Source organism: Panthera pardus, unplaced genomic scaffold, assembly GCF_024362965.1.
Source record: "Panthera pardus isolate Hobbes unplaced genomic scaffold, ASM2436296v1 HiC_scaffold_8, whole genome shotgun sequence".
NCBI lineage: Eukaryota > Metazoa > Chordata > Mammalia > Carnivora > Felidae > Panthera > Panthera pardus.
The window spans coordinates 11,527,298-11,541,515 of record NW_026527013.1 but is presented as its reverse complement, the minus strand read 5'-3'; the positions used below and the strand labels follow the sequence as shown (position 1 = coordinate 11,541,515).

Here is a 14,218-nt window from a genome sequence, read left to right as displayed (position 1 = left end):
GTGTCCACGATTGTCTAGCTCTCTTCCCATTGGACCTGTTCTGTCCGTGTTGTATGATGGGGGGGAAAGTAGGGAGAATTAAAAAAAAAAAAAAAAATTATGGTGGTAAAATGGAAGTAACCAAAATTTTGTCATTTTAACCATTAATTTTTTTTCTTATTGAGTTTTCTGCTTTCTTTGTATGTTTTGGATGACGGTCCTTTATCCGAGAAGATTTCTTAAAATGTTTCTTTTAGGGGTGGCTCGGCCGATTCAGCATCCACCTGTTGGTTTTGGTTCAGGTCATGATCATGGTTGGTGAATTCAAGTCCCACATCGGGTTCTAGGCTGGCAGTGTGGGGACTGCTTGGGATTCTCTCTCTCTCTCTGCCCTCCCCCCCGACTTGTGCTGTCTCTGTCTCTCTCAAAATACGTAAATAAACGTTAACATGTTGTTTAAAAAAGTTCTTACTTAAATTCCAGTTAGTATACAATGCAATATTAGTTTCAGGTGTACAATATAGTGATTGGACACTTCCATACATCGCCCAGTGCTCATCGTGACAGGTGCGTTCCCTAATCCCATCACCTGTTTCACCCACACCCCCCACCTCCCCTGTGGTAACCATCAGTGTGCTCTCTGTGGTTAAGAGTCTGTTTCTCGATTTGTCTCTCTCTCTCATTTTTCTCCTTTTGCCTCGTTTTCTTTCTTAAATTCCACATATGAGTGAGATCACGGGATATGTGTCTTCCTCTGACTGACTCATTTCGCTTAGCATAATACCCTCCAGTTCCTTCCACATGGTTGCAAATGGCAATATTTCATTCCTTTTGATGGCTGAGTAATATTCCAGTGTATATGTATACATCACTTCTTTACCCATTCATCTATTGATGGGCACTTGGGCGACTTCCATAGTATCAGATAAGTCTTTTGTATAAACAGTTGTTTGAAGAATTGTGATACCTCCCACCACACCCACTGCCACTACCAAGGGGCATAGGACTGAGGGTCAGGATTTGGAAAGTTAAAGGGACTAAAGATGGCCCAGTTTCTTTCCAAATCTAGTTTTTACCTATGAGAGTCTCCTTGCTGATTTGTGTCTCCCATGGCCACTCCTGAAGCTCTTCTCAGCTCACTTCCTGCTAGTAGAATTTTGGGGGACCCTCGGGGATTGTTCTAGAAACCAATAAGTTGCCATAATACATGAACACCGTGTTGGGAATCATGGATTGTAGATTTCCTTTAGTGTTGCTGGGCTGCCTTAGTCCCCCTTTTTGGGAAAATGGAATTTGATGTGTGTGTTTGTGGCAGGATAGGACTTTCATCCTCTCTCTTTGCCGAGGGAAAAACTGCAAAAGTCCAAGAAAGAATGAGTCTAGACAAAATGATGAGTTAAAAGTTATGTGATCGCATCTATTAGGATGGTTAGGACAACCCCCCCCCCCCGCATCCCCCCGAAAATGGCAAGCGTTGGCCAGGATGTGGAGAGATTGGAATCCTTATGCCCTGTTGGTGCAAACGTGAGATGGTGCAGCCACCGTGGAAAACAGTGTGGCGGTTCCTCAGAAAATTGAAAGTAGGATTTTCTAGTGATTCTACTTCTGGGTACATATCAAAGCAGGGTTTCAGAGACACATGTGTACACCCACGTTCACTGCGGCGTTTTCCACAATGGCCGAAAGTTGGAAGCAACTGTCCACCGATAGATACGTGGATAAGCAACGTGTGGTGTCTCCATAGAATATTATCATCATTCAGCCTTGAAAGGGAAGGACGTTCTCACACAGGCTGCAACAAGGACGGAGCTTGAGGACACGCGGACATGATGCTAAATGAAACCAGCCGGCCACACAAGGACTGAGGGACGGCGGGGATGGTCGCACGACCACGCGAACGTACTTCGCACCACTGAACCGGACCCGCAAACGTGTAAGTGGGTTCCATGTGAAGATGGCCAATTTTGTGTTATGTGTATTTTACCACGGCTGAAACTGACGAACGAAGCGCAAAGTTACGCAGTCAGCATCAGCGAGAGGAGGGTTGGTTTGCCTCGCAAATATCCTGGTACTGAACCATCTGAAGGCACCTCCCTAGACAGGCAGAACCAGAAAGACTGGTACCACTGTATTCAGCACAGTATGATACCCACGCACCCCTCCTTCTCATACACGCAGCACCCCTGTCCGGGGATGCAGCCAGCCCCACACGACTCATCTGTTCACTGCACAGTGTCTGAAATAGGAGGGGTCTTTCAAGCCCTGTAGTGGCTTCTCGCGTTCCGGCCACCTAGGAACTTAAGAAAAACCCAATTTAGATGTGGGATAAATGTTGCAACCGCGGTGAACAACGATGACGAAGACAATGACGACGACAAAGCTTCAGCAGAAGCACGGGAGACACACAGACGTCTCTGAAATTAGCAACTTAGCATTCTTGTTAGGCGGGGCTTGTGAGACTCCTCGGCTTGCCAGTTCTCGGTCCCTTGTCTTTCCTGGTCCTGGGCTCCGCCCTGTGTGAGGCTCCTCACTGACCTCTGGCCCTCATCACCACTTCTCGAGCTTTCTCATTTCATTCCCTGCGGCTATGGTTTGGGGGTCCTTAGGGTACAACCTTGGGGCATTGTTTTATAAGCCAATCAGTCAACAGTCTTTTATCTTACAGTTTCTCTAAAATATTTAGCTGGCGCCCCAGCTTCGTGTGTCCAGGCAGCTCCAAGTACAAGCAAGTACAGCCAAAGATTTCCCTGGACACAGTTTTTCCCACCCATTTCTTTTATTGTGGTGAAATACACTGGACATAAAATTGACGGCCGTAACCTTTTTTTTTTTTTTTTTTTAATGTTTAGTTTTGAGAGAGAGAGAGAGCGTGAGCAGGGGAGGAGCAGAGGGAAAGGGAGACACAGAATCTGAAGCAGGCTCCAGGCTCTGAGCTGTTAGCACGGAGCCCGATTTGGGGCTCGGACTCATGAATGGGGAGATCATGACTTGAGCCGAAATCAAGAGTTGGACGATTAACTGACTGAGCCAGCCAGGCGCCCCCATCTGATAGCGTTCTTAAACCCAAATGCTGCCCTCTTGCCTTGGGCCTTGGCATTTTCTTCAGGCTGCTGAGCAAGGGCCATCATCTTGCTGGAACTGTCTCCTCAGAGCCACCTGGTATCACTGCTTCCCGGGGAGGCCCCAAATTACCAGACTCAGTCAATTTAAACCATAACCTGCATGGAGAGAGACTGCCTTAATGTTATTAGAGTCCCTTCCATCCTGGCTTACCCCAGCACATCTCTGTTTCCATTAACAGTGGCAGGAAGTAGGAAACACACACAAATAGTCTGGCTATTTGCCAGGCTGTCTGTCATGCAAGATGTCACAGTTTTCCCAGATGGTTTGCTCTAACATAACACAGGTCACCAATGTCCCACCGTGCGTCTGTGTCCTCATGATCTGTTACCTGATGGCTAAGGTAATGCCTCAGAGTTTGGGTTTTCATTACGGCAGAACCCCATTTCTGGCATTAACATTTACGTTAGTTATTGTTCAGTATGAACTACTGTAACAGAGAGACCCCAGAAACGCAGCAACTGAAACCCGACAGAAGTTACATCTTGCTCATGTAGCCGTCTAGAGGTGGCAGTCGGTTTGGGGCTGGTAAAGTGACTCTGTTTTCCTTATAAGCCGTGTCTTCGGTCCCTGGGTCCAAAGTAACGTCTTTACCTCCGACCATTGTGTCTACATCCCAGGCTACAGGAAGGGGTGTTAGGCTCTAAGGAGCACATGCCCTTTCCTTTTAAGGGCACAGCGTGGATGTAGTCATCATCACATCTCTTCACGTTCTCTTGGCCGGAACTCTGACCCACACTGCAGCATCTGAAATACAGGGTTTTTAGGTGGATTGCCATGTGCTGGGCCACATCCTGGGAGTTCTTTTCTTTTTTTTAATTTTCCCCCCAATGTTTACTTATTTTTGAGAGAAAGAGACAGAGTGTGAGCAGGGGAGGGGCAGAGAGAGAGGGAGACACAGAATCCGAAGCAGGATCCAGGCTCTGAGCCATCAGCACAGGGCCCGAGGCAGGGCTCGAACTCACAAACCGCGAGATCATGACCTGAACTGAAGTTGGATGCTTAACCAACTGAGCCACACAGGCACCCTGAACTTTTTTTTTTTTTTTAAGTACACCTAACATAGGGCTTGAATTTATGACCCCTAGATCAAGAGTCACATGCTCTACCGACTGAGCCAGCCAGGCGCCCTTTAGGGGTTCGATTAAAAAAAAAATTTTTTTTTTCACGTTTATTTATTTTTGAGAGACAGAGAGAGATGGAGTGTGAGCAGGGGAGGGGCAGAGAGAGAGGGAGACACAGAATCCGAAGCAGGCTCCAGGCTCTGAGCTGTCAGCACAGAGCCCGACGCAGGTCTTGAACCCATGAACCTCGAGATCATGACCTGAGCCGAAGTCGGACGCTTAACTGACTGAGCCACCCAGGCACCCCAGGAGTTTGATTTTTAGAGGAGGAAACTGAGAATAAATTCTGGTAGACAAGTAGCAACACATTAATTGTATCCTCCCATGAAGCAAGATTATTATTTCCATTATACTGATGAGTAACACGAAGGGTCCAAGAGTTTAAAAAGATTGGCCCCATATCCCATGGCTACTGAAGAGCCACCCGGGATTCAGTCCCAAGTGGTATGTGCCCTTAGCAGCTTTGACCACTGGGAGGACCCTGGGAAACCGAGAGATTACAAATAATCTGAAAGAAATGTGGGATGTGGGGCGCCTGGGTGGTTCAGTCAGTTAAGCGTCTGACTTCAGCTCAGGTCATGATCTCACGGTTCATGGGTTGGAGCCCCGCATCGGGCTCTGTGCTGACAGCTCAGAGCCTGGAGCCTGATTCGGATTCTGGGTCTCCTTCTCTCCCTGCCCTTCCCCTGCTTGCACTCTGTGTGTGTCTCTCTCTCTCAAAAATAAATAAACATTAAAACAAAAGTGCTCCTTCGGTGAACAAACACGAGTGATAAGAAAGCAAAACTGTGTTACTGCTGATGTGGAGGAAGTTTGAGGTCTGGACAGAAGGTCAAACCACCACGACGTTCCCTTAAGCCGAAGCCTCGTCCGGAGCAAGGCCCTAACCCTGTAATTCTACAAAGGCCGAGAGAGGTGAGGAAGCTCTCACGTTGGAGGCTAGCGGACACACGTCGGGTCGCGAGGTTCCAGGAAAGACGCCACCGCCCCTGACGCGGCAGCGCAAGGCGAAGCAGCAGGTGCAGACGCAGGAGCTGCAGCGAGTGATCCAGAAGATCTAGCCGAGATCATTCACGAAGGTGGTCGCAGTCTAAACAGCAGGTTGTCCGTGGAGACCAGTCTTCTGATTGGAAGAGGATGCCATCCAGGACTTTCAGAGCTAGAGAGGAGAAGTCAATGGCTGCCCTCGAAGCTTCAGAGGACAGGATGGCTCTCTCGTTAGGGGCTAATGCAGCTGAAGTCAATGCTTATTTGCCATTGCAAAAGTCCTAGGGCCCTTAAGAAGTAGGCTAAATTGACTGTCTATGCTCTATACGTGGAACAATAAAGCCCAGATGATAGCTTATCTGTTTACAGCATGGTTTATTAAATATTTTAAATCTACTGTTGAGATCTACTGCTAGAGAGAGAGAGAGAGAGAGAAAGCAAGAAAGGAAGAAAGCAAGCAAGCAAGAAAGAAATTCTTTTCAAAATAAGACTGCACGTTGACAATGTGCATGGTCACCCAAGAGCACTGATGGAGATGTAAAGTAAGTTTAATGTTGTTTTCAGGCCTGTAAACACAGTATCCATTCTGAAGTCCATGGATTAAGGAGTAATTTTGACTTTTAAGCTTATTCTTTAAGAAATACATTTTGGGGCACCTGGGTGGCTCAGTCAGTTGAGTGTCCAACTCCTGACTTTGGCTCAGGTCATGATCCCAGGGTCGTGGGATCGAGCCCCACATCGGACTCCATGCTGGGCATGGAGCCTGCTTAAGATTCTCTCTCTCTCTCTCTCTCTCTCTCTCTGCCCCTCTCCCCAACTCATACTCTATGTCTCTCTAAAACAGAAACAAATAAATACGTTTTGATTTTTTTATGTTTATTTATTTTTGAGAGAGAGAGAGAGAGAGAGAGAGAATGGGAGAGGGGCAGAGAGAGGGAGACACAGAATCCGAAGCAGGTTCCAGGCTCTGAGCTGTCAGCACAGAGCCTGACGTGGGGCTTGAACCCATGAACTGGGAGATCATGACCTGAGCTGAAGTCAGACACTTAACCGACTGAGCCACCCAGATGCCCTAAAGGAAATACATTTTGTAAAGCTATAGCTAGCTACATAGTGATTTCTCTGATGGATCTGGGCAAAGTAAATTGGAAACCTTCTGGAAAGGATTCACCATTCTAGATGCCATTAAGGATATCTGTGATTCATGGGAAGAGGTCAAAATATCAACGTGACCAGGAGTTCGGAAGCAGTGGATCCCAGCCCTCACGGATGACTTTGAGGGTTCAAGACTTCAGTGGAGGCAGTAACCGCAGGTGTGGTGGGAAGAGCAAGAGAACTAGAATCCGAAGTGGAGCCTGAAGACAATGGGCCTGCAGTGCTCCGATCTCGTGACAAAACTTGAACGGAAGAGGAGTTGCTTCTAACGGACGAGGAAAGCAGGCTTCTTGAGCTGGAATCTGCTCCGGGTGAAGGTGCCGTGAAGACTGTTGGAACGACGACACAGGGTTCAGAACGTCACAGAGGCAGAGTGGAGGGGGCGGCAGCAGTGGGATTTGAGGGGACGGACTCCCGATTCCGAGAGAAGTCCCACCGTGGGTGAAATGCCACCAAACAGCATCGCATGCTGCAGAGAAGTCGCTCGTGAAAGGAGGGCTCCCTTGATGCAGCAAACTTCGCTACTGTCTTATTTAAGACATTGCCACAGCCACCCCAGCCGTGAGTGACCACCACCCCGATCAGTCAGCAGCCGTCACGTGGAGGCAGGACCCTCCACCAGCAAAAAGATTACGACTCGCAGAAGGGTCAGATCAGATGATGGTTAGCATTTTTTGGCAATAAAGTAACATATATATATATATATATATATATATATATATATATATATATATTAGAGAGAGGAGAAAGAGAGGGAGGGAGAGAGAATCTCAAGCAGGCTTCACGCCTGGTTGTGCAGGCCAGCGTGGGGCTCAGTCTCATGACCGAGGTCACGATCTGGGCCGAAATCAAGAGTTGGACGCTTAACTGATTGAGCCACCCAGGTGCCCAGGAATAAAGTCTTTTTCAACTAAGGTATGTGAATTTGTTATTTGAGACATGATGCTATTGCGCACGTAACAGACTACACTATAGTGTAAGCACAACTTTGATACGCCCTGGGAAATGAGAACATTCATTTGACTTGCTTTATCGTGGTGGTCTGGAACTAAATCTGTGATACCTTGGAGGTATGCCTCTTTTTGTGGTTTCTGTGGACTTTATTTTTTCCAGCCTTGAGGACTGACTGGCTTTCATTTCTCTGCTTGGGTGGATGGAAATGTGGGTCTGCCCCTCATTTTTAGGCATTTAGAGGGGGCTCGGAGCCGGGTATGACTTGTACCTCCTGGGAATGGCTGGAGGCCCCAGGGGGTGCCGTTGGCTCAAGCAGGTGGAAGCAAGGAAGGGCTTACAGCAATTTGGAAGGAGCTCTGGGTACCTCGAGTTCCTTCTCAAAGGCGGTATGAGCATTTTATTTATTTATTTATTTATTTATTTATAAGAAATTTATTGGCAAATTGGTTTCCATACAACACCCAGTGGTCATCCCAGCAGATGCCCTCCTCAATGCCCATCACCCACCCTCCCCTCCCTCCCACCTTCCCATCAACCCTCAGTTTATTCTCAGTTTTTTAGAGTCTCTTATGATTTGGTTCCCTCCCTCTCTAACTTTTTTTCTTTTCTCTTCCCCTCCCCCCACGGTCTTCTGTTAAGTTTCTCAGGATCCACGTAAGAGTGAAAACATATGGTATCTGTCTTTCTCTGTATGACTTATTTCACTTAGTGTAACACTCTCCAGTTCCACCCACGTTGCTACAAAAGGCCATATTTCATTCTTTCTCACTGCCAAGTAGGATTCCATTGTGTGTATAAACCACGATTTCTTTCTTTTTTTTTAAATTTTTTTTAACGTTTATTTATTTTTGAGACAGAGAGAGACAGAGCATGAACAGGGGAGGGGCAGAGAGAGAGGAAGACACAGAATCTGAAGCAGGCTCCAGGCTCCGAGCTGTCAGCACAGAGCCCGACGCGGGGCTCGAACTCACGGACCGTGAGATCATGACCTGAGCCGAAGTCGGACGCTTAACCGACAAAGCCACCCAGGTGCCCCATAAACCACGATTTCTTTATCCATTCATCAGTTGATGGACATTTAGGCTCTTTCCATCATTTGGCTCTTGTTGAGAGTGCTGCTATAAACATTGGGGTACAAGTGCCCCTATGCATCAGTACTCCTGGATCTCTTGGGTAAATTCCTAGCGGTGCTATTGCTGGGTCATAGGGTAGGTCTATTTTTAATTTTTTGAGGAACCTCCACACTGTTTTCCAGAGTGGCTGCACCAGTTTGCATTCCCACCAACAGTGCAAGAGGGTTCTCGTTTCTCCACATCCTCGCCAGCATCTATAGTCTCCTGATTTGTTCATTTTATGTATGAGCATTTAGAAACACTGGCCACTGAACCAGGATCTGGAGATCTGGACCCGTTTACCTGCGAACCACTCTTGGAGACATGGGAGGGTCCCTTCCCTTCTCCTTCTCTTGGAGGTCATTACATGCAGGAATTGACATTGATGATCTCTCTTTGCCATTTTCAGACCCTATGTTGTCTCTGGAACTCATAAATGAGGCTTGATGAGAATATGAAGGTCTGGCAAGGTCACCGCTTCCCCAAATGTGAAGCGTCTAACAGTAATATTTCCTGCATGTGGTGTTCAAGAAAACTTTGCGCTGCACAGGTAGAAACCTATTCCTTTTCCTAATTCTCTTTCAAGGCTACCGATTACTTCAAGAAATTGGTAAATTTCTTGATGCTAGTGGATCTTTGGTTAATTTTTTAAAAATTTGAGGATGGTTGACACACAATATTATGTTAGTGTTCAGTCTAGTGATTCCACGTCTCCATACCTTATGCTGCCCTCACGTCAGGGTACCTGCTATCATCACATGACACTGTTACAATATCATTGACTGTGTTCCCTACGCTGTACCTTTTATTCTCGTGGTTTACACATTCCATAACTGGAAGCCTGTGTCCCCCACTCCCCTCCACCCATTTTGTCCATCCTCCTATCCCCCTTCCCTCTAGCAACTCTCGGTTTATTTATAGGGCGGATTCTGCTTTTTGTCTATTCTCCTTCTCCTTCTTCTTTTTTGTAGATTTCACATATAAGTGAAATCAGATGGTATTTGTTTTTCTTAGTCTTATTTCTGCTAGTGTATCTTAAAAAAAATTTTTTTTTTAATTTTAGAGAGAGAGCGAGCACGCACAAACCAGAGAGAGGGGTAGAGGGAGAGAGAGAGAGAGAGAGAGAGAGAGAGAGAGAGAGAGAGAATCCCAAGCAGGCTCTGGATGTGGGGCTGAATCCCATGACCCTGGAATCACGACCTGAGCTGAAGTCAAGAGTCAGACACTTTGGGAAGGCAAGCTGGTGCGGCCACTCTGGAAAACAGTATGGTGGTTCCTCAAAAAACTAAAAATAGAACTATCCTACGACCCAGCAATTGCACTACTAGGCATTTATCCACGGGATACAGGTGTGCTGTTTCAAAGGGGCACATGCACCCCCATGTTTATAGCAGTGCTACTGACAATAGTTAAAGTATGGAAAGAGCCCAAATGTCCGTGGATGGGTGAATGGATAAAGAAGATGTGGTATTTATATACAAGAGAGTATTACTCTGCAATCAAAAGAATGAAATCTTGCCATTAGCAACTATGTGGATGGAACTGGGGGGTATTATGCTAAGTGAAATTAGTCAGATAAAGACAAATATCATATGACTTCACTCATATGAGGACTTTAAGACACAGAACAGATGAACACAATGGAAGGGAAGCAAAAATAATATAAAAACAGGGAGAGGGATGAAACATGAGAGACTCATAAATATGGAGAACAAACAGAGGGTTACTGGAGGGGTTGTGGGATGGGGGATGGGCTAAATGGGTAAGAGGCATTAAAGAATCTACTCCTGAAATCATTGTTGTACTACGTGCTAACTAATTCGGATGTAAATTAAAAAAATTAAAACAAATTAAAACAAATTTAAAAAATTAAAAAAAAAAGTCAGACACTTACCCGACTGAGCCTCCTAGGTGCCCCTGCTAATGTATCTTAAAAAAACTGTTTACATTGTGTGTGTATATCTCTCTCTATACACGCATGTGTATGCAATTATATGTGTAACTTAAAAGTATGATATATTAAAATAGATTTTTTTTTTAGTGTACAAGTCAATGAATTTTAACACATGCCACTGCCGTCGTAATCCAGGTACAGAACATCATCCCACAAAACTCCCTTGTGTGACCCTCTTTATAGTCACATCCTCCCCTATTCCCCAGAGACCACTCACCTGTCCTCTGGTTTTGTCACTTACAGAATATTGTATCAATGGAATCATATAGTATGTAACCTTTTGAGACTGACTTCCTTCACTCAGCATAATTTTGTATGCGTGTTTAGCTTGTGGATAGACAATACTCTCCCCCAGCCTGTTTGTTTTTGAGGTAAAATTGACATATGCCATTGTACTTTAAGGTCCACGACTAATGATTTGATATGCCTATATATTGCAAAATGACGACCACAGTAAGTTAATATCCATCACCTCACAGAATTACAATTTTTTTCCTTGTGATGAGAACTTTTATTTATTTATTTATGTATTTATTTATTAAAAATTTTAATGTTTATTCTTGAGAAAGAGAGAGAGATAGAGACAGAGTATGAGCAGGGGAGGGTCAGAGAGAGAGAGAGGGAGACACAGAATCTGAGGCAGGTTCCAGACTCTGAGCTGTCAGCACAGAGCCTGAGGCGGGGCTCAGACTCACAGACCCCAAGATCGTGACCTGAGCCGAGGTTGGACGCTTAACCGAATGAGCCACCAGGCGCCCCATGATGAGAACTTTTAAAACCCATTGTCTTAGCAACTTTCAGATCTATGATATAATACTGGTAACTGTGGTCTCCATCCCCAGGACTTATTTATCTTTTAACTAGGTATTTGTACCTTTTGACCACTTTCACCCCCATTCCCTCCTCCCACCCCAACTTCTGGCAACCACACAGCTGTTTTCTGAGCATAATTATTTTGAGATTCATCTAAGTCGTTGTGTGTTTCAGTAGCTTGCCTTCTATTGCTGAGTTGTGTTCCATGGTATGGGTGGATCACAGTTTAACCACTCACCTATTGAAGGCATTAAACTTAAAAATAAAACTGTCAGTTGGGGGCCCTAGGTGCCTCAGTCGACTAAGCATCTGACTCTTGATTTCGGCTGTTTATGATCTCACATTTCATGAGTTCAAGCCCTATTTCGGGCTCCACGCTGACAGTGTGGAACCTGCTTGGTATTCTCTCCCTTCCCCTCTCTCTCTGCCTCTCCCCTGCTCACTCACTCTTTCTCTCTCAAAATAAATGAATACACTTAAAAAAATAAAATAAAACTGTCAGTTATTTATCAGCAAAAATGGGCTTATTCAGGAAGACCAGAAAATTACAATTCATGATACCTAGGCCACCACAATCTACAGGCAAGTGTGAGGCACATAGGCAAGGAAAGTTCTTTAGAGAGGAAAGGGGAGGGTTGGGAGGAGCTGCTATAAACCAAAAGTCCATTGGAGTAAACTGGGAGTTCAAAGTATAGTGGCTTTTTCATGGCCGTGGGGTCACAGTCTCTCCTTGGTCGGGCTGTTGCTGGGGGAGGAGAAAGACCTTTCTTCCTTCTGCCGGAGTAGTTCAGTGGTATCTGTTCTCAAGACTTGCAAGGTAAGTCCCTCGCTGCTTAGTTTACAGTTGATGGTGAGTGGTAGGGTGTGTGAGCTCCCCTTCTGGCCTCCAAGCTCCATTTAAAAAAAATTTTTTTTTTAACGTTTTTTTTTAATTTATTTTTGGGACAGAGAGAGACAGAGCATGAATGGGGGAGGGGCAGAGAGAGAGGGAGACACAGAATCGGAAGCAGGCTCCAGGCTCTGAGCCATCAGCCCAGAGCCCGACGCGGGGCTCGAACTCACGGACCGCGAGATCGTGACCTGAGCTAAAGTCGGACGCCCAACCGACGGAGCCACCCAGGCGCCCCTCCAAGCTCCATTTTAAATGAGGTTTCATTCTCCTGATTTTCACAAGGGACGTTTGGTTTTTTCCTAGCTTTTGGCTATTACCAATAAAGCCCCTCTGAAAAATTGTGTGCAGGTTTGGTGTGACTTAGGCTGTTCAAAATCCTCTCTGGCCTTCCAATTCACTTAGAATTAAATCCAATGTTAAGTGCAAGGGTGTCTGGGTGGTCCCCAAATGCTATACCCTGTGACAAGCATGGGGAAGCCATGTGGTTGAAGCATAGTACCTGTTCTTGAGGTCCTCCCAGTCTGGGGGCAGCACGGCTGGAGTTCACATTGTGCCTCTATCACTTACAAGCTGTGTGACCTTGAGCAAGTTCCTTAACCTCTCTGCGTTTCAGTTTCCTCACCTGTAAATGGAGAGATTAATAACATAAACTACGTTACAGGGCTGTTGTGAGGATTAAATGAGTTAATTCGAAGAGTATGGAACAAGCCCTTACATGTAATAAGTGCTTAACAAAAATGATCACTGTTTCATTATTGGCTTTCGGAATTTAATTGCACTGGAAGGCCTGTCTAGGAAGTTTGTATTTTATCCTGTTAATTGTATGCAGGGAGAGTGGGGTTGAGCTGGTAGATGAGAGACAGGAGGGAGAGGGAGGGGTTTGGAGACTCTTGGAATACTCCTGAATAGCTTTCCTGGGGTGGTGGGGAGGAGTCTGGTTGGAGTGGGTTGAAGAGGGAATAGATGGAGGGCTTATGGAGACAGCAGATGTAGATAACTCACTGGAGGAATTTTGCTAAAAAGAAATGCAAAGGGGGGGGGGGGTAGGGGGCGCCTGGTGGCTCAGTGGGTTAAGCGTCCCATTTCAGCTCAGGTCATGATCTCACAGTTTGTGAGTTCAAGCCCCGTGTTGGGCTCTGTGCTGACAGCTCAGAGCCTGGAGCCTGCTTCAGATTCTGTGTCTCCCTCTCTCTCTGCTCCTTTCCCACTCACACTCTGTCTCTCTCTGTCTCAAAAATAAATAAACATTAAAAAAAATTTTTTTTAAAAGTGCAAAGGGACAGTAGTAAGTGGAAAATGTGGGGCAAAGGGGTTTCCTTTTCTTTCTTTTAATGGGTGAAATGAAAAGTAGGAATGATTTCAACATAAGACATAATTAACAGGGTGTAATCCTCAGAGGGAAATCCCTGAAGTTGGCAAGGGATGAGGGCCAATGTTAAAATGGTACAATCTTTATCTTCTCCCCCCACAGGCGGGTGCAGTGTTCCTGGAAGTACTGCAGTACCACGTGGATGGGTGAAGTGGGCGGAGTAAGCTCCTATTCCAACTCCCTGCTCCAAAAATCCATTTAATATATTACCCTCGGATAGGGGACGTATCTGATATTAATCTGGCAACAGTTACTACAGTTGATCTTAGCTAAAAGGCCGAGAAACAACTAGATTTGTTTTGGAAGGAAGCAGGGTGCTCAGTACCAGAATTACTTCCCCCTCGCTGGTGGAGAGATCATTCTCTAGAGGCCAGATGGCTGGAGCCAAGGACCACCGGCGTCGAAGCATCTCCTTCCCTGCACTGGGGGCAGAAACTCCTCAAGGTCTGGGAAAGAAGGCGGGGCCTGCGGGGGTGGGGCCAACCGCAGAGGCGAGCCTACGAGCTAGGGGGCGAAGCTCTGCCCTTGCAGGGTTCTGGTGGGATGGGAGGCGGGGCCTGTGCGAGGGCGAGGGGCGGGCTTGTTTGGGATGTGGTTGCAGACGGTGGATCTGGGGAGCGACGTGTGACGTCCCGGTCTGGCCGACCTGAGGGGCATTCGGCACGGCTGGTGTGAAAGCTGGCTGGCTGGAAGGCCCGAACACTACGGACAGAAACGTGGGGGCCAACGGAAGGCCGTGGAAACCCGGCTCCCCACGGT

The 14,218-nt window shown here is 46.4% G+C and overlaps 1 long non-coding RNA gene and 1 other non-coding gene across 2 annotated transcripts; both read right to left on the bottom strand.

Annotated features, from left to right (window-relative positions):
* Positions 1-2,863: 2,863 nt before the first annotated feature.
* On the bottom strand, positions 2,864-14,172 carry LOC109247510 (uncharacterized). Its single transcript, XR_002071759.2, has 3 exons — positions 13,785-14,172; positions 12,590-12,712; positions 2,864-3,197 (listed from the first exon to the last, which is right to left on the bottom strand). It is a non-coding gene; the product is annotated as an uncharacterized LOC109247510 (long non-coding RNA).
* On the bottom strand, positions 13,561-13,748 carry LOC128775814 (U2 spliceosomal RNA). Its single transcript, XR_008420786.1, has one exon. It is a non-coding gene; the product is annotated as a U2 spliceosomal RNA (small nuclear RNA).
* Positions 14,173-14,218: the final 46 nt, after the last annotated feature.